Source organism: Ursus americanus, chromosome 12, assembly GCF_024610735.1.
Source record: "Ursus americanus isolate L20-20 chromosome 12, mUrsAme1.1.p, whole genome shotgun sequence".
Lineage (NCBI taxonomy): Eukaryota > Metazoa > Chordata > Mammalia > Carnivora > Ursidae > Ursus > Ursus americanus.
The window spans coordinates 21,499,221-21,519,388 of record NC_142138.1 but is presented as its reverse complement, the minus strand read 5'-3'; positions in this window follow the sequence as shown (position 1 = coordinate 21,519,388).

The window sequence follows — 20,168 nt, the reverse complement described above, 5'->3', positions numbered from 1 at the left end:
AGTTCAATGCTGCTGTTCTCAAACCTTAAGTGGAACCAAGAGTCATCCACTGATCATGTCAGCCTCAGGAAGACATCCAACTCATCTCACAGAGAGCCACCTGGCAAAAATTTAAAGGCAGGGTCATAGTCAATACTGGAAGAACAGGGTCACGCGTGGTCTGGGAAATTACAGACTTGCTCTGGTTTCACCTCTGTGACCCGTTCTTTGGGAGAGTGAGTGTAAACAGACAGTGACCTATTTTGAAGAGAAAACACAGCTTGAAGGCAATTCAAATCTTTAGGTTTTCCTCCACAACCTACCTCATAAATAAACTTCAATTCTTCCTGGTATTTGAAGCACTAATATAGTTGTGACGTGTAAAGTTGGAAAGTCCACTAATTTCATCTACAAGACCCAGAACAGTAGTTGGTGTCACTAAAGTTGACAGTCTTCACTATATTGGGATATACAGTAGTCTCCTGGCAGTAGAAGTTGCCAGGATTTTATATAGTCTTGAATATGTGGTTATTCATAATATGTACAATGACATGTACTCCAGAGAACTGTTGGAAGATTGAGTGAGAAAATATGCACAAAGCGCCTGGCATAAATTTGAGTCATTCACTTATTTCCAGACTAGTGAACAGAATCAATTTGCTTGGCCATAATGAAAACAAGCAATCCTCCTATCTTTTACATAGTAATTCAGCCATTATTTAAGAATTTGGAGAATTCTTAACATGATTCTAAACCACAGTCCTCCATGGACTTAAAACTTGTATTTTCTTACCATTTCCATGAGAATTTATAGTAATAAATGTTTACCAAATGATTTTGGGTAGAAACTTCCAGTCTGGACACAAGCACTATTAATCCTACAAATGACGAACAGTAGTGTGACAAATGTCAATTTGAATGTGGCACATGTAGCTCCAACGAGCTCACTTATACATCATCATGTGAACGCTGAAGGCAGGGAAGGGCAGAAAACATCCTCCTTTCTAATGGTAGCATTGTAAAGCAAGCCTTAAAAAACAAGAAAAAAGAAAAGCGTATTTAATGATCAATATTATAAAAGAAAACTTTGTCCAATGTTCACTCATTCAATCAACACTCATCAACCATAAAACACATACTGAACAGTCCCATGTTCCGTGAACGATGCTGAGTACCCAGAACACAGCGTCGGACGGGATGAGCACCAAGACTACCGACGAGCATCACACTCAGCTACTGACTAGTCCAAACCAGAATCTGCAAGGGACTTGCAGCTAAGCATGTGGCTTTTGCTGACTTTTCTATAGAAAGCACAGCTATAATTCGGCTGTAGTGGCTTAGAGTTAAGATGCAGATGTTCAAGTTCTACTGTGAATTAAGACAGGGTGAAAACTAGTCCATCACTCTGGTTATTGGGCCCTGGTTTTCTGGGCCTACATAGTGACTGTCTTGGTTTGCTCCAGCTGCCGTAACAAAATAGTATAGACTGAGTGACCGAAATAACAGGTGTTTATTTCTCACAGTTCTGGAGAGTTGAAAGTCCAAGATCAAGGTGCCAGCTGGTTTGGTGTCTAGTGAGAGCTCTCTCCTTGGGTTGCAGGTGGCCACCTTCTGTGTGTGTCCTCACATGACCTTTCTTCAGTGCATGACAGGACTGGAGAAGGGGGGGAAGAAGCAAGCTCTCAAGCCTCTTCTTATCAGGGCATTAATCCCATCATGAGGGCCCCACCCTCATGACTCCATCTAAACTTAACACGTCACCCACATCTCAAATACCATCCCCGTCTCAAATACCATTACACTAGGGGACTATGGCTTCAACACATGAATTTGGGGCAGAGGATGTCACAATTTAGTCCATAACAGTGACCCAGGATAAGAAGCAGTGGAGTAGCTTTCACCAAGCAGAAAGATTACGCCCATGACGCTCCAAAAAATATTCACCCATATGCTCAATACACTGGATGCTGCTTTATAAATTTGTAACTCATCAATTTACAGCTGGTATATAAAGCCATACTTCTATGGCTATTCTACGAAGTGAATTTAGATAGCAAAGAGAAGAGGTTTAAGACCTATGCCCTACTCGGGTCACGATCCCAGAGTCCCAGGATCAAGTCCCACATCAGGCTCCCTGCTCAGCGGGGAGTCAGCTTCTCTTTCTGACCCTCCCCCTTCTAATGCTCCCTCTCTCTCTCAAATAAATAAAATCTTAAAAAAAAAAAAAAACTATGCCCTAGAGTACACCAATACTTAAAATTCATGGAGATAACCAGCAATAGAGACTGAAAATCAGTGCCCAGAGAGCTAAGAAGAGAACCAAGAGAGGAAGTGACAGTCCTAGAGCATGTGAGAAAAGTATTTAAAGAAGGTGAGAACTACCAGTCAGGTCAAATGCTAGTTTTGTTCAAATAATATAAGGTCTGAAAACCGAACAGTTTTTGTCCACGTGAGATCACTGATGGCTTTGACAACAGTCAGAGTTGGGGAGAGAAACTTGAATAGGGTGGATTCAAAATAGGATGGAAGGGAGCAGATAAGAGGTGGATACAATGATTTTAGGCACGTCTTCTGAGGACATTCCTGTACACAGGAATGAGACAGTAGCTGGAGAGGCAATTTTATTAGAACATTTTAGTGTGCTCTCTGGTTATAATCCAGTGGCCTGGAAAAACTGATGAAGCAATAGGTAGACACCTGCAGGAACAATATCATGGAGGAGAAAAGAAGGAAGGAGATCCTTTGTATCAGTGGAGAGAGCCTTAGCTGGGAGCAAGGACAATTATCCGCATTCAACTAGGAGTGAAGTTGTGGTCTATGCGTAGAATTACACGTAGCTAAGAAGATGCAGTGGTGGCATTATGTGCAAGTATTATAAATATCAGCACAGAGTGCAGAGAAGGAGATCTGGGGAAGAGAAGGAAAGAAACAGTTATCTAAAAGACTGGAGAGTGAATTAACTAGGAATAAAAATATAATGGATTTGTCTCCACGAGGACTGCCTTGACATTAACGGTCATAAACGTAACGTGAGAATAGTCAGCAACATTGTATGTTTTCCTTCAGGCACATTCAGCTGCCCAGAGGCAGGCACAGAGGAGATGATGTTGGATTAAATCAAAATTCAGTCTTACCAAGTCAATAGAAAAAGTCGATAGTGTAAATTAGGGAGTAAGTCTAACAATTAACAATGGTATCCAAGCTGGCAAAGAGAGAATGAATGACATAAAGAATAAAAAGGATAGCAAATGGGTGTGAAATTTAAAAAAAAAAATGTACTGGATATGAAACATTTCAGAAAAGGACAAATAACCCTAGAAAGGAAACATAACTTGCCAAAATCAACCTGAAATAAAAATTAGGCATAATATATAGTTGACCCTTGAACAACATGGGTTTGAACTGTGCCAGTCCACTGATAAGTGGATTTTTTCAAAAAGTATTGCCAACATTTTTGCACATTTAAAAAATTTTTCCTTTTAGTTGGGTGAGCACCTTGAAGATAAAACTGTGTTTCCTGGAGGCTGATTAGTATAGGAGAAGACCACTGAAGAGGAAAATACTAGCTTTAAAGTCAGACAGATTTGAGATTAAAACCATTTTGCCACTTACTAACTGTGTGAATTTGGAGATTCAATTTCCTTATCTGTAAAAGAAGGAAAATACTTCCCACGTAGACTGCGGTGAGAATAATAGGTAATATAAGCAAAGTCTTAGACTATTAAATAGCACACAATCATTATTCTCTTAACAATTGTCACTATTATTGCTATTCTTGATAGTTGTATCCTTAAAATAATTAGCCAAGTGCAGTATGACCTATTGCTATACCAAATTATCTATCCATAACTTCTATTATCATTACTGGTATTAAAGTGTAGTTTTCAAAAGGTCAGAAAAGCTTATATTCTTATATAAGTATAAAGTACGCATGTGTCAAATATTTTATTTAATTCCATTAATAAGGGAACTAGTCAAAAATCTAGAAATTAATCTCTGTTCCTACCAAATTGTAAAATAGTCTGGTCAAGAGAAAGTCAAGCCCAACACTATACTGAAAGTACGCCAAGTAATCTCTCTTGCCTATTTCCAAATTTGGGGTAATTTTTCTAATAGTCTCCCCTTTGGGGATTATAAATGATCTCCAAATAACACTCATGATCACAAAATAGCTGGGCTCATTATAACTTTGGTCTGATTATTTATATAGGTGCAAAAAGAACATCAATAGCCACATGGCCTCCTTGAGTCTACCCTGCCAATCTACAGCTGCACAGCACTGAACAACTGCTAAGACAAGATAATTGACTTCTGTCTGGGGATTTTCCTAAAAGTCTCTATTGTTTGCCCTTCTACCCTGAGACTAGAAGTCAAGATCCAGATAGTCTCTCTCTCTCCAGATTTTATCTACGGTACCCATAAATTTGGGACAATACATCTTTTTTGGAGGTCTTCAAAATTTGCTAAGGAGTGGCCTGCCACAGAGTACCCTTTTTCTTTTTTTTTTTAAATCACCTTTGAAACTGGAATCCTCTGGTCCAGGTACCAACCCAGTTTTCTTAGGAGGCCTATGAACACATTAGATTCTCATGTAAGATCAATCTTTGTTCCTTATTAGTGAGCTAATCATACCTGATAAAATGAGATTTGTCAAGTACAGCACTGCAGACATGGCCTTGGTTGTGTAATTGATTTGTTCAATCATATGCTGATAGAAAAGAACGAAGATTATTGTTGGATATATAAACAACACATATTGCCATTGAAAAGTTAGAAGACAGGGGTGCCTGGGTGGCTCAGTCAGTTAAGCATCCAATGCTTGGTTTCAGCTCAGGTCATGAGCTCAGGGTCTTGAGATCAAGCCCAGCATGGAGCCTGCTTAAGATTCTCTTTCCCTCTGTCCCTCTGCCCCCGTAATACATACATACATACATACATAATACATAATTTTTTTAAAAAGAGGGAAAAAAAGAAAAGTAAGAAGACTCAATAAAAGATTTGTTTCTGAATTCTGAGGGATTACTTTCAAATACTATTTTTAAAAAATTTCATTTCAGTTTGTAAAAGCATAGTCTCCCAAATGGGTTAGAAATAGCTTACAAGGAGAGAAAAAGGACTTCCCCATATATATATATATTCAAAAGAGAATATTAAAGGTACTATCCACAATAATCCAAACAAACACCAATTCAATCTCCCTCCTCAGGCCTATGGTGTTGATCTGGATAATGTGTCAGCAGCCAGCTTTTAGATGTACATCGACTTCCGGACTGGAAAAAGTCCTAAAGATGTTGACTCAGTCGAAAAATTATCTAATTGAAACAAGCTTGGAGACCCGTGCCCAACAGTTTATGTTTTTACACACCAGTTATTCAGAGTAACTGCTACAGTCCTTTCTGCAAGGCTCTGAGTCTGTCCATATATGTAGAAGACACATATCGTAGCCTGAAGGTTGGACAGTAGGATCTTGAAGAAAGTATCAAAGGAAAGCAAAAACCTATTTGAGAATGAGACTGAGTGACTGTGGTTATTTTAATCCAATGACCAATAATATCGGAAAGGAGGAGAGTAAAAGTTTCTATTATGTGCCGTGCATTACTATCTCCTAAGAGGCTGATTAATGTTTCCTTTAGGGTTAAGAACATATTATGAATCACAAAAGCATTGAAAACTCTCTAGGCCCTTCCCATAAAAGTACACAATGTGTGAAATATCTCTATGGATATCGTGTTTCCTGTACAAACTTAACCTAAGAAAGACAGCATATTTTCTGATCTGATAATTCTTCCCAGGCAACTCTTACAATAGCATTCAATCAATTAAGAAATAGGGAGCGTATCAAACAAGCCTAATTATTTTGAGCACTCTTATTTCTAAAAGGCACAATAAGAAACTTTTGAAAATTTCCAGGGGCTTTATGAGAAAGCCCAAAACCAATTTTAGATGTAAAAAAATCTCCAAAATTTTCTTCTGTTTTTTTCTTAATTTAGAACCCAGTCTTGAAAAGGAAAAAGCAAAACAAAAACAAAACAAAAAACTGTAAAAAGCGGTAGTTGATTAAGATTGAATCACGGGTGGCCGAAATGAGTGAAGATGGCCCAAAGATACAAACTTCCAGTTATAAAATAAATAACTCCCTCGGGTTTTGTCCGTTAGTATGCTTTTTCATGTTCTAAAACAGGAAGACCTTTTACTTTAGGACAAAAATACTCTCATTATTACTTAAAAAACAAAATCATGTACCCAGCTGTATTTCTCTTAAGATAGCCTCAACCACCCATATTAAGTATAACTTTTAATTAAAGTGGCAACTTCTGTTTTACGGAGAAAACCAAAAGGTAGGAATTGGTAACAGTCTATCCTTCACAGGTCACTTTGCTGACAAGCAAATCTCATAATAAATTACAGATACACACATTTCCTTCTTGATCCCTTTCATGTCTTCTTAAAGAAGCTAAAATGACCATGTTCATTAATACAACTCAAAGATATATCCACTCTGTGGAGTATATAAAAATAAGCAAAATTTATAAACTTAAAATTGTGCTTAGTAATCAATGTTTCAGAATTCTGCCTTAATTATAAATTATCCAGATACTCAAAGATTATTCAAAAATAATTCAATTTGATGTTAATACAAGTATTTAAGTTACCTAAAGATCTTGGAAACTCTGAGTAAGCAGACACACTATAAAACATGACTATTGTTACAAAAACGTTTGTTGGAATTATGATTCAATTCAGCTGAACAAAATTTATACACAGTATCAAACAATAATGTTAACTTATTTGATCAGAAAATCAATATATGAAGTTTTGAAATTTTAGCTTAACTAGTTTTTTCATGAGAAAACCAACCCAAACCTTTTTTTTTTAAACTATGCTTACTTCATACTCCACAATGATTCATTCAAGGAAAAGAAAAAAATTATTTTTGCTTTTTTAAATGAAAATCACTAACCAGTCTAATTTGTCCAAATATTCATCATAATTATGTAAACTAAGGTTCTTATCCAAAAATTATTCTAAGCTAGCCTCTTATGTAAGAAGGATTTTTTCCCCTAAAGATCTAGCGTATTTACAGTAATTATAAGTCTGGATTCTTCATATTTGTGAATTTGGTAACTGTTCTGTTTTATAAGCACTTACTTATCTCATCAAATGAATCAGAACAAAGTTCCTGTGATTGAAGAGACAATATTCTATTAATACTCCCCATAGCTGGGAAAGTACTTTCCTGTTCACAGGCACACAGAAACATGGAGTTTTTAGCTTATTTTACAACTCAGTCACAGGTCAGATGTAAACGTAAAAAAATACAAAAATTCACTCATCTAGCTCTCACACAACTAATTTTCTCCCTAGTGGCCATGAAATTCTTACTCGATTTGAGCTCACAAAAAGGCACAAGCAGAAACGATGAACAAAGTGGATTGTGGTTTCTCTTACCCAGCAGAGAACAGATCTGCATTAGCCTCTTGCCACAATCACCAAAATCAAACACATAAAAATCCTATCATAGAGCCAAACACACCGTTTTAAGATCATAAAGCCAAACGTGCAGTTTTAAGCGATACCCGCAGGGAGTAATTTACCAGCCAGGACAGAACTGGGGTGGGGGGCGGAGGGGGATGGGAAATGAAACTAGAGAAAAAAACTAGAGAATAAGAAAATTTAAAGTTGTCTTATCACTTGGAATTCACTCAGGGAGCCAAGGGAAAATGTATCCAGGCACCTCTGGCCACACAATTTACTTCTTTCTGTCGGGTGAGTTTTCTTGGACACCTTGGTCGATGAACTGCCCAGTTGTTAAAGTCTAATTCTCAAAAGATTAAAAATCATGACATCATCCAAATACAAAACAAACATGTCAGGGGCGCCTGGGTAGCGCAGTCGTTAGGCGGCTGCCTTCGGCTCAGGGTGTGATCCCGGCGTTGCGGGATCGAGTCCCACATTAGGCTCTTCTGCTATGAGCCTGCTTCTTCCTCTCCCACTCCCCCTGCTTGTGTTCCCTCTCTCGCTGGCTGTTTCTCTCTGTCAAATAAATAAATAAAATCTTTAAAAAAAAAAAACATGTCAAAGATTTTATTTAATTCATTAAATAATGAGAAGGATACTGAAGATATTAAAATAGGCCCAAGAACATTTTAGGAGCAAGATGTATAGAAGGAATTTAATCAAAGAATGTCAGGAGAAGAGAGTTGGCTTACACACAAAGTGTTTAATGTCTTGCTGGGCAACAATTTGTAAGCTTTGTGGTATCTGTTTTACCAGACAAAAAACTGTAACTTAGCTTCTGCCCCCACTGAGGTATACAGTACCCTAGTCAATACAAAAACCTAACCAATACTATCCTCATGGAGCACAGTCATTTCTTCTGCCTATTTCCAAGTTTAAGATAATTTATAATCCATTTCCCATTATGATAGCTACCCCTTTTCCTCTGCATAAAATTAATAAGTGTACAAGTCTTCTCCTGATCTAGACTCAGCCTTTGAGTTTTACGATTTTCCACCTTGGCTCTCTCTCCAGGAACTGGGTTTCCATTCCCAAATCCCTGGCCCATCCCTTCAGTTGAGGTCAGAGGTCTGGGCCAGGCTATGGATGAGATCTTTTAGTTCCCTTTTTTTTTCCTCCTGGTCTTAGCTCTAGCTGGGGAACAGCAAGAGCAGTGAGTGGAAACTTAAGTAAGGACCTAGAAGTGGGGCAGGTCTAGTGCCTAATATGTACACTAGTAATACATCAAGAAGAGAATCAACTACATGTGGGAGGAAGACCTCAGAGAGGGCAGGCCTTTCAACCATTTACAACTTCAGGACTTAGGAAACCCCATGAGAAGAGTCAGGGGTATCTAACAGAAGCACAAGGTCTTCCTGCCTCCTCACTATTCTCGTATATCTAGAAACTGTCTCCTGAACTTTTCCTTTGGCCCACACACCAACAAACAGTCTTTCTTCAGGGAAACATCTAAGCTGTCTCTAATGTACTTATGCTTCTTTGTTTTCTTACCCAGTTAATTTTTACGTATGGTGATTGACTAAGCTCAATTCTCCGGGTGTAGGTATTCAGAGCTTAATGATGAACACCCTAGAATATGCCAGGTAGGCATTTGCCTATCTTCTAGTTATTCTGCAAAGTAATGATGTCTTGGAGGAATGAACTGGAACAATGCTGTAAGATTAAAATCTTATTATAATAAGCCATTGGGAGCATGAATGTACAGAGGTAATACATTTTCAAATTCCTTGTAACTTTTGTCAGAAACAGTTTAGACATTATTAACACGGAAAGAATATTAAAAATATAATTTGTTTCTCCTATTTTATTGCCCCAGTTTATATTCTGTGTTTTGCTAAGCTTGGGTGATTTGTGACGTTTGTCTTCAGTTGGTAAATCCTTTGCTCTCTTGGCGATTCCAGTGTCAAAAAAGCTTAGCTTGCCCATGTTTCCATAAATTTGTTCCAAGGACCTTTATAAGGAGTGATTCAGAAGTGGTCTTTAAGGGTAGGGTCAGAACATGATAGGGAAAAGAAAAAGAAAAGAGAGGTGTGTTTTGAAATATTTCCTAGGTGATTCCAATATTCTTATATAGTTTCCTGTTGAGAACGGCCACTGGTAAGTGTTTGAAATGATGGCTTCAGAACAGATAAATTAGGTGTGGGATTTAAGGAGCAGATCTACACAAGCCAATTTAAAAGAAGCAACTCTGCAAGCACAGATAGCCAACGGGCCAAAAGAAGAGAGTGCAAATGATGATTGGTGAGTTCAGAAATCAAGGCTCGTAGCCTTGCCTCTGCTCTCAAGAGAAGATATTGCTAAGGTGTTTTGTTTTGTTTTGTTTTTTCCCTTTATGGTGCATCCGTTTTTTTCAGTGGGAAAAGCAAGATAATTATATGGTGCCCTTCAGAATTTATTTGTAAGAATTCCCATTTTAAAAAGAAGTCAAAGTTTCTGATTTCTTGTACTAGGGTCTTACAAAGAAGTACACTGCTTACTAATGCTTTTATAACAGACCAATTCACACAGTAAGATCCCAGTCTTCAGATAATATACCACTACTAAGACACCTTTTAATTTTTCATCAGCTGTTTATTGAACATTCTTGGTTATTTGAAAGCAATTAATTCCTGATGAATGCCTAGAAGATTTATATGTATGCTACCCAACCTTTTTCAGAGTTTCTAAATGGTAATATATTAATGTCTCAATTTTTTAAAAAGGGGCTAGCTTTCACAGCAGGAAGGCAAGATAATTTTGAGCTTGCAGTACTGAATGTTATTGTCTGAAATGAAAAAGAAAAAAATGGCTGAGTGCAAAATGAATGAGACAGAAAGCTACACAGAATGTGGCTCCTACCACATATAGCACACCAGCAGGTCACGGCCTCTGAGTATAAATAATGAGCAAATCAAAAGGGGAAACACTTCTCTAATCCATACAGCTTTCTTCGTATTTTTTGAGGTTGTATAGCATACACTTTCCTCTATAATAATAAATCCTTTTCTGTAGGATGACTTGATTCTGGCATTCAGAGCTGGTTTCCCATGTAGGGGAAAAAAGGAAACCAGGCTGAGGCTCAGGTGGTGGTATTTGACAGGCTGTGTGGTGTAGTGGAGAGACTTCGGGGTAGAAATGGCAAGACATAGGGGCGCCTGGGTGGCTCAGTCGTTAGGCGTCTGCCTTCAGCTCAGGGTGTGGTCCTGGGGTCCTGGGATCGAGCCCCACATCAGGCTCCCAGCTCTGCTGGGAGCCTGCTTCTTCCTCTCCCACTCCCCCTGCTTGTGTTCCCTCTCTCGCTGGCTGTCTCTCTCTCTCTGTCAAATAAATAAAATCTAAAAAAGAAAGAAAGAAAGAAAGAAAGAAAGAAAGAAAGAAAGAAAGAAAGAGAGAGAGAGAGAGAGAGAGAGAGAGAGAGAGAGAGAGAGAGAGAAAGAAAGAAAGAAAGAAAGAAAGAAAGAAAGAAAGAAAGAAAGAAAGAAAGAAAGAAAAGCCAAGACACAGGTACTGTTTCCACTGAGTCTCTTTGGCCCCAATGTGTAACTTCTCTGCAGCTTAGTTTCCTTTTCTATCTGAGGAATAAAATACTTTGTCTACTTCACATCATTTTCAAGGCTCAAAAGAGAAAACCCATGTGATAACACAAGTAAACTGTAAGGCACCACATTTTAATTTGCATTATAAATACAAGGGATAGAAGAAATTGCAAGTATGAAGGGATCAAAAGATTCCCTGATCAAAACACATCTCTCAAAGAGCCCAATTATAACTTTTCAGTGTTATTTTCTTTCCTGAATTGCTCTGAAACTTTGGAACATAAACCTATTAGCTTCCCGGAGTATCAGTTCTTTCAGTGCCTTGTTAAGCGCATCTGTTGGTTGCCTATTTGGAGACCATGCTCAACTAAAGATCTGTGCTGTTTCCTTTGTGGCAGCCTCTGCTTTAAGGGGCTGGATCACATCAGGGTCAAGTGTCTCTCTGGCCAGCCTACATGGACGGATCCAGCTGCTGAAGGGCAGCAAGGTCATGCTCTGGGTATATGACACTTCTTGCAGTGTTCCCAATTGGACAGTGAAACAAGATAGTCATTTTCTTGCCAAGATTTAACTGCTCCTTTTAAAATGGCCACAGTGGAAATAATAAAATAAATAAAATAAAATAAAATAAAATAAAATAAAATAAAATAAAATAAAATAAAATAAAATAAAATAAAATAGCTACAGTGATTCACTCATGTCTTATTATGCATAGGCTTTACCATCCATCCTATGTTCAAGTCCCAGCCTCATCAACTGTTTCACCATGTTTACCTTTATCTACAAAATGGGGGTAATAGTCAGTTCACCTTAAAAAGACCCGACTGAAGAAAAACAGCAGGTAGGATCAATGTGTTTTACAGGCAGGGCTCAGGAGTAACACATATCACTTCTACCAAGACTTTGGCCACTGCCTTCTGCAACAAGTCACCATCATTTTCCACTTGAACTATAACAATAGCCTCCTACATGATCTCCCTGCTTTCAGCCTCCTTCTCTGTATTCTTTTCTTCATACAAGTATCTGGATGAACAGTAAAAGATGTCAGATAATTACCTGTAGCAGGTAATGGCTTGCTACCAAGTATTCATTGAAGAACCCAGTCACTGAAGACTTTGTAATCTTACTGGTTGTCCCAGGCAGCTCAAACACTCCAGTGGCTTCCTCCCTCCTTCAGAATTAACTCCAGTCCCTTACCTTAGTTCTCAAGGCTCTACCTTACCCCTCCTGGTCATCCCATTCCTCCAAGGAAAACCACCACCTAACTTCTAGCCTCAGAAATTCAACACTGTTTGTTTGGTTGTTGGTTTTTTTTTTTTAATTGAGTTGCTGATATTTATAAATCAGGAAATATATATTTCTCTATTCTTTGAGAAATCAGATTCAGCAACCCTGGGTGAGTGTGTGCTCAAGGCAGTGACCTGCTGACAGTGACAGCTGTCCCTTAAGGAGAACCTCCCCAGGCTCACGTGGCTCACCTTGTTTGGTCACCTGCCTGGTCCACCGGTATAAGAGTTTGCAACACGAGCCTTTTCCATCTCTTGATCTCAACTTCAATGTCTGTGTACTTTTGACCACCCCAAGCCTTTTGCATAACAAGGTGGTATTAGATAAACAAATAAACAAATAAAGAAGGAAAAAAAAGTATAAAAAGTAGTATAAAAATGATAGTACATACATGCTTGGATAGCAAGTAATTCAATGCATGCGTGTAACAATGTTAACTATAACAAGAACCATCTGAAAATTAATAGTAACAATTTTTTGAGGATTTTAAGCAAATATGACTTTCAGTATAACTGTACCTAATCTAAAGTATTTAAACACAGCTCATCAGAGCCACTATTTGTCATAAACTTTTGAGTTTATTGTTGGGACTACAAAAATAAATAAAGCCAGGATAACCTGTTAGAGATCACTTCAACGGGCTGCTGTTGTAGTTCAACAACAGGGCTAAAGAAAAATGTCACTAATTCTTTTAAAACAGAAATAAAATGAAATTACCAACTGGGAGGCCACTGCAGGCGTTTGTCTATCTACACAGAAAGGAATTTACTACAATTGAGAATCATATCTGCTTATTACGTCTGAGTCTTCGATATAAACACAAAATACCCCGAAAGCTTGTATAAGAAAAGTAACCATAATCTGTATGTAGCAAGATAAATAGTGCTTGCTTATGTATTTCCCAAACATTTTCATGTATTATCTTGCAAGGAGTAAATAAATTGCAATGATCAATCTGTTTCTACCTTAGTTGATTGGAAGATCTAGACCCTATTAAAGACCAAGAATTAACAAGTCAAGTGTGAATACTTGAATTCAGATTAATGAGTGGGATGGGAAGAATTCCCATTTCCATTCCTCAGGCTCTCACTGTCCTTTTAGGCCAGCCTTTGTATAAGTAGGGTTTGGTCAAAAGACAAAAGCTACACAGTAATTTAAAAGGGGAAATCTTAACATGAAGAATTACTATGCTATGACATGAGTGTAATTATAAAGGTAGAACTAGAACTCTAAAGATATTAGATCTGAGGGAGAATACTCAAGGAAGGATAATCTTAAAGTGTGGTTGAAGAAAATGATGGATGATGGAGAAGTTCACTGGGTTGCACGGTTGGGTCTCCAGGAAACCAACCTAGGATGGGAGGTAGGCAAGCTGAGGTTGGTGGCAGATACACAGGGCGAATGAGATCACAGAGGGGAACAGGTGCATACTGTGCATGTGAGCCCTGAAGCACATGACGTCTGCAACAGAAAGCTGTGGAGAGCAAACCTCCAGGAGTACAGTCAATCCAAGGCTGACAGGCATGCAGAGAAGGAAGGTGCCATTTGGATGCTTCTGGAATGGGGAACTGGAAAGGCCTACTTCTTCAGGGGCCTAGTGTACTTCTGGGCCTGGTTTGGGCTGCGGCAGCTCTAGGCTGCTGCTCAGGACCAAAGTCAAGGATGGCCTTGAGCTCGATGGGGCCCTCAGTATCTGTGCACATGAGGCTGAGGAGAAGGTGCAAGGAGCAGTGATCTGGGCCATATGGGGCTCTTGGCCTTGCCATCGCTGCCCATTCAATGCCATGAGAACAGAAACAACTCACTTAACTTTGCTGAGACTCTATTTCCTCATTCATCAAATCAGCACAATGGTGGCCACCTCAACGGATTATAGTGAGGATTAAATTAAATGATTTATCACATGTTAAAGGCTTAGTATGTTAATAACACATAATCAGTGATCATTGTACATTTCCCATCTCCACCCTCGACTTACCGTGAGTTTGATATTGAGAAGTGACTCATTCTGTAATACTACCGCTGACTGTATTTTCTGAGTACTGTCCTTGGTGTGGAGTCCTTCCCCTAGAGACTTCCTCCTTCAAACCTGGTTAGCATCCATAAAAGTGATGTGGCAATAAAATAATAATTTCAATTTGAAAGGGTTGTTCTGACAATTTAGATGAATTGATGGATGTGAAATATCTTTATTCCTGGGTTACTGATGAAGCCATACCACATACCAGGAAAACATGTTTTCTTCAGCTTTAGAACATGAGACTGTGAAGCCTTTACTTTAATCCCCATTTTCAACAAAAGAGGTTTAAAAGTTGGCAGGGAAAACATTCTAATATGGAATTCTATGCCCTTTAAACTTTTCTGACCTTGATTCTATTTGGATAGAATGATTGCATAGTCTTTTACTATAAAGGATTCGTATCACTTTATTACAGAGAAAATGGTTTTTACATCATTATCTAGTGTGGCTTTCACATCAACTACTCCTGTTATCTGATGGCAGGAGAGTTTATAGCTACTAACTCAATTCTCAAACTGGGAATTAACTTATGTTTTACTTTTTGGTCTCCGTTTTCTAAAGTTCTATTGGACAGACTCCCCTACTCATTTAACACGTATACACATTTTATAAAGGTTTGTCCTGAAGGATATAAAGAGGTAGGATTATGCAGACTCCAAAATACTGGGATTTAAAAGAAAAAAAGTGGAATAGAACTCATTATTTCTAAAATTCTGACATATATAAAGAAACAAAAGTAAAAGAAGACCATCATCCCATACCAAACTGTTGTATTCATCTCATTTCATTCATTAAATTAATGTCTCCTGAGTGCTTACTATGTGTCACGCATCATGTGAGACTCTGAATTTTTCCCAGCTCTCATGGAGGTTACAACCTCACCAGAGAAAAACTTTAAACAAATAATTAATTAATTGCCTTTATGTTAACTGTGAGAAAACAGAAGTGCCAGTACTGCACATGGGTCTAATGGGGAGATCCTAACCAATCTTGGGAGTCAAGTAAATACTTAAGGTATTAGCTGAGTCTTGAAGATCAGTGGAAGTTGGCTAAACATTTTTAAAATATTTGGGGTAGTTTATTTCTTCATGTCTAGATTGTCCATTTATTTCTTCATGTCTAGATTGTCCAATCATTTTTTTGCACGCTTTTAATAGAAATTGCATCTGCTTTTAAACAGGTATGTATTAGTTTTATTTTTTTAAGATTTTTATTTACTTATTTGAGAGAACGAGAGAGAACACAGTGGGGGAAGGGGCAGAGGGAGAGGGAGAAGCAGGCTCCCCACTGAGCAGGGAGCCCAAGGACTCAGGGCTCCATCCCAGGACTCTGGGATCATGACCTAAGCCGCAGGCAGACGCTTAACCAACTGAGCCACCCAGGCACCCATAAACAGTTATGTATTAATTTTAGTGTCTTCGAACACTAGTGAGGTACTGTCTTTGCAATGGTTATTTTTACATAGCATTGTACCCTTTTCCTCTACTCCCCACCTCATATTCTGGTCACAGACCCTCCCTTCCTGGCCCCAGGGGGGGGCATATGATTATGAGTGGGCTAATATTGTACCCAGTCACAAGTAGGATCCTTGCAAGTAACTGGAGCTGGTTGGGAAAAGTTGGCTTTCCACTCCAGAAACAGATCCGTAAAGATATTTGGCTAAAGATCCCTGTGGCTGTAGTTATATGCTTGTGGGAAGAGGTGGTTTGGGAGCACAGAGTAATGTGCAGGGTGAAATAGAAGAGATATTAAGATGGAAATGGAGAAAGGGGTCCAAGAGTGAGAGCAAGGGAGAGACAAGGGAGACAGCAGTCAAGCCCTGCATGCAGTTACCCCTGAGGCCAGGCCAAAGGTCCAGACAGCCTGCCCTTTTGTTGCTTAGGTGAGCCAAGGAGGTCCTGACAAATCAATCTTAGGTGGAAGTGAACGCCCATTAGCAACAGGCAGAGTGCTTTGTTGAATATATTAATAACATTTTCTTACTTTAGTACCTGACACATAGTAGGAACTTAAAAACTATTTGTTGAATGAATGATTCAGGGAACAAAACTGTTAAAATAGTACAATGAACACACAGAGTTCTGTTGTTGATGTTGGGTTTCGGGTTGGTTTGGATTTTGCAACACTGACGAATCCTTAAACTGGTGTCTGGAGAGCTTCAGGAAAGCTAGACAAGAACTGGTTCAGAACTGGCAAGTGCATCAAAGCTGTGTTTTAATTTGATTTTCAGAGATGAGATATGTTTGAACTTACATTTATTTAATAAATGTCTTATCATAATGTTTCTTCTGGAAGCCCTCTTCCTGGTGCTGTCTTTTTTTTTTTTTTCCATTCCATGTATCGATGTATTAGTAAATTCCATTTCCCTTCTTCCTGTTGGATGAGCCAGCTACTCAGGGGTTCCATGAGGTGAAAAAGAGAAACACGAAGAGCCAACATTTCCCCCAGTCCTGGGAGTATATTTTTGCTTCTCTCTGAGATCAGTGATCATTATAAATGAAGTATAGCCATATACACATAAAACAGGAGGAAGACAAATAACAGTGCGTCCTCTACTCCGTGGTTAAAAATAGCTGTATAAGGAGTAAGTGGAGCCAGAAATGAGCAAGCAGAAATTAAATTTTCTTTACCACTTTTAAATAAGGAAAGAGTCATGTTACATCTGTATTTCTTATTAGAGTTCAGCCTCCCAAATTCTACTAGGACAGAAAACATATAGGAAAATATACATTTTTACATTGCAATAGGAACTTGTACTTGGCTTTACTTTAATATTAAAAATAGTAATAATAAACCAGAGGAAAAAAAATGTGAAGTTACTTCTAAGTCCCACTGTCTCTAATGCCACCACAAAACTGACAGGGCCTAAGCAGATTCCTGTGAAAAACACTTTCCTACCTACTCACTGACTTTATCTCAACAAGTACAGTGTCGGGAAGGCCATAATGCCTTGAATCAAGTAAGTGAACTGCGCATTTGGGCAAGTCACTCAACTTCAAGCGTGTTTCTTCTATAAAATGAGGGGAGTAACGCCTGCCCACTGGCCATGTTAAGAAAATGAAGGACAATGGGATTAAGTGACGTGCCCAAAGTAATACCAAATGACTGGCAGAAGTGGAAGCTGGGACTCAGTTCTTTTGTCTTTTTTAGGATCCCTTGAAGGATATTGTAAAACACTGCTACTGTCTAGGGAACCTGGGTGGCTCAGTGGCTCAGGTCATAATCTCAGGGTCCTGATATCCAGCCCCATGATGGGGCTCCCTATTCAGTGGGGAGTCTGCGTCTCCCTCTCCCTCTACCCCTCCCCCCTGCTCATGCTCTCCCTCTCAAATAGATAAAATCTTTTTTTTTTAAATTGCTACTGTTATATATAGGTATAAAAACAATTTTGGGAAATTATATATTCTGCAGAATTTTTTTAAGAATAATGAATTAATTTTGTAATGCATGATATGAGCTCATTATAAATAATACAGGCAATTTTTTAAAAAGATTTTATTTATTTATTTACGTTCTTACTTGAGAGAGAGAATGTAGCAGAGGGGGTGGCCAGAGGGGGAGGACGGACTCTCAAGCAGATTCTGTGCTCAGCGTGGAGCTAGACACGGGGCTCCATCTCCCAACCCTGAGATCATGACCCGAGCCCAAACTAAGAGTCGGTCACTTGACCGACTGAGCCACCCAGGCACCTCAATACGGGCAATTTTTTAAAGTGCATAATAAAATATCCAGGCCACACCGACTTCCCATTGAGATGAACATAATATCCAGCATCTCTGGTGCATATGCGGAGGAACAGATTTAAGATTAGAATTTTTGTTTCTGTCTGTGAGCATTTCCACCAAAGGCCCAAAGCTGAAAACAATGGACAGTGAGTGCTCCTATATTCTGTAGAAGCAGGAAAATGCTGCCAGATGCTCCTTCTGAGAATTTGTAGCTTCAACAATCCTTGAGGGATCTTTTAAAACAGTCAGTGTCATTCATTCTAGATTGATTTCCCTCATGGATCAATCTTCAGATGTAGTTCTTCTACTTCAGAATTCTTTCCTGCTTCTTGGAATTTCTACTTCAAAACACCAAGTAGAGTTCTGCTTTTCATCTTGTTTTTTAACCTATAATTATCTCTAAAATTGCTTTATACTCATCATCATTTTTCTCTTCATTTAGTGTGATCATTTCAACCCTTTCCTCCACGTCCGTGATTTGAATATGAGTCATGGATATTCTGTTCTTGGTGTTTCCCATTTATTCATTACAGGATGATGTTATTTTGGTGGCACATTTTTATCTTATCCCTGCATTTTCCTGTGTCATCTTATTCTATTGACTTATCAGAACTCTCATTTTACCAAATGTATGCTTGTGTTAATCCTTCTATAGCAAGAAAGGATCACCAGCATTTGCCTTCTGACCCTTAAGTGGTATTTTTTGCATTGTCTATTTCCCTTTTCCACAGGATGTTTCACTTTCACACTTTTATAGATTGTTTGCATAGTTGTCTGCAGTTTTTTCATATATATCCAAAGTTAATGTTGCCTGCTCTGAATATGTTTTATTTCCTCTGATATTCTGTTGAGAAATTCCCTAAAATTCCCTTCCCACCTTATCCAGGCTGTGGTTTGAGAATGGGGAATGGGTTTGGAGAGATACCAACTTGGGTTTAGTGTGGTTTTTATAAAAAAAGCCTTAGCTATGTTTTCTCTTTTGACATTTTGTTAACTCTCTCTTATTATTTACTTGACCTGGAAGGGGTATATTCTATTCAGTGGGCATATCTTCAGGCCTTTCATTGTTACCACCATTTAACATGGGGCACCTATCAGACATAGCATGGACTTAACTTTGTCCATTTACTCCTCTCCTCAAAGCTGCTTCTATTCTATAAAAAATAAAATAAAATAAAATAAATAAAATAAAATAAAATAAAATAAAATAAAATAAAATAAAATAAAATAAAATAAGTAAATAAAAAGACCAGCATTGGATTGACCCATTTTTTCCCCTAGAACTGATGTTGTGGAGTTAGGCTCAGATTAGGAGCCAACAAAACAAGGCTCACCTCTTCCTTCTTTCCATGACTACATATAGTTCAAAATTTTGTCAAAAAACATTGCCCCCTTTTCCCTGTTAGATTTCTTATGATTATTTTTTGCTTGTTTTTGTTTCACTACTTTTTTTCCCTCATTCAGTTGGGTACTAGTGAGGGAAATTATATGATTCATCCTCACTCCATCATTTTTACCCAGATGCTATTAGTGAAAAATAAAACTACCCTACACTCATCATGTTTTTATATTTCATTCACTCAGTATGCAGTATCTATTTATGCAAAAGCTACTTTGTGCTGAGCATTGCAGCTATCCTCCCACAAGCCAGAGAGAGAAAGGTTTCCATGTGCAAAAGTTGCTTGATCTCTTTCTCCAACCTCTCCAAGCTGTTTTAGCTGGTACTTTCAATTTTATCACTTTGGCAACTCATGAAATTTTGAAGCTCCCTAGTTAATTATACCTACCCCCAACCTTGCCTACGCCACCAGCCATGAATGCTACTCTCTCTCTCTCATGTCCTCCAAAAGCTCTGACAAAAGAAGATCTCTGTACCAGAAAGCAAGACTGTTGTTACTCAAAGAATTATATGACTGAGACCATAAATAACAATAAAAGGCCTCAGAGACACAGGCTGATATCAATGTGTGAGTTCTTTTTTTTTTTTTTAAGATTTTATTTATTTATTTGACAGAGAGACAGCAAGTGAGAGAGGGAACACAAGCAGGGGGAGTGGGAGAGGAAGAAGCAGGCTCATAGTGGAGGAGCCTGATGTGGGACTCGATCCCAGGACACTGGGATCAC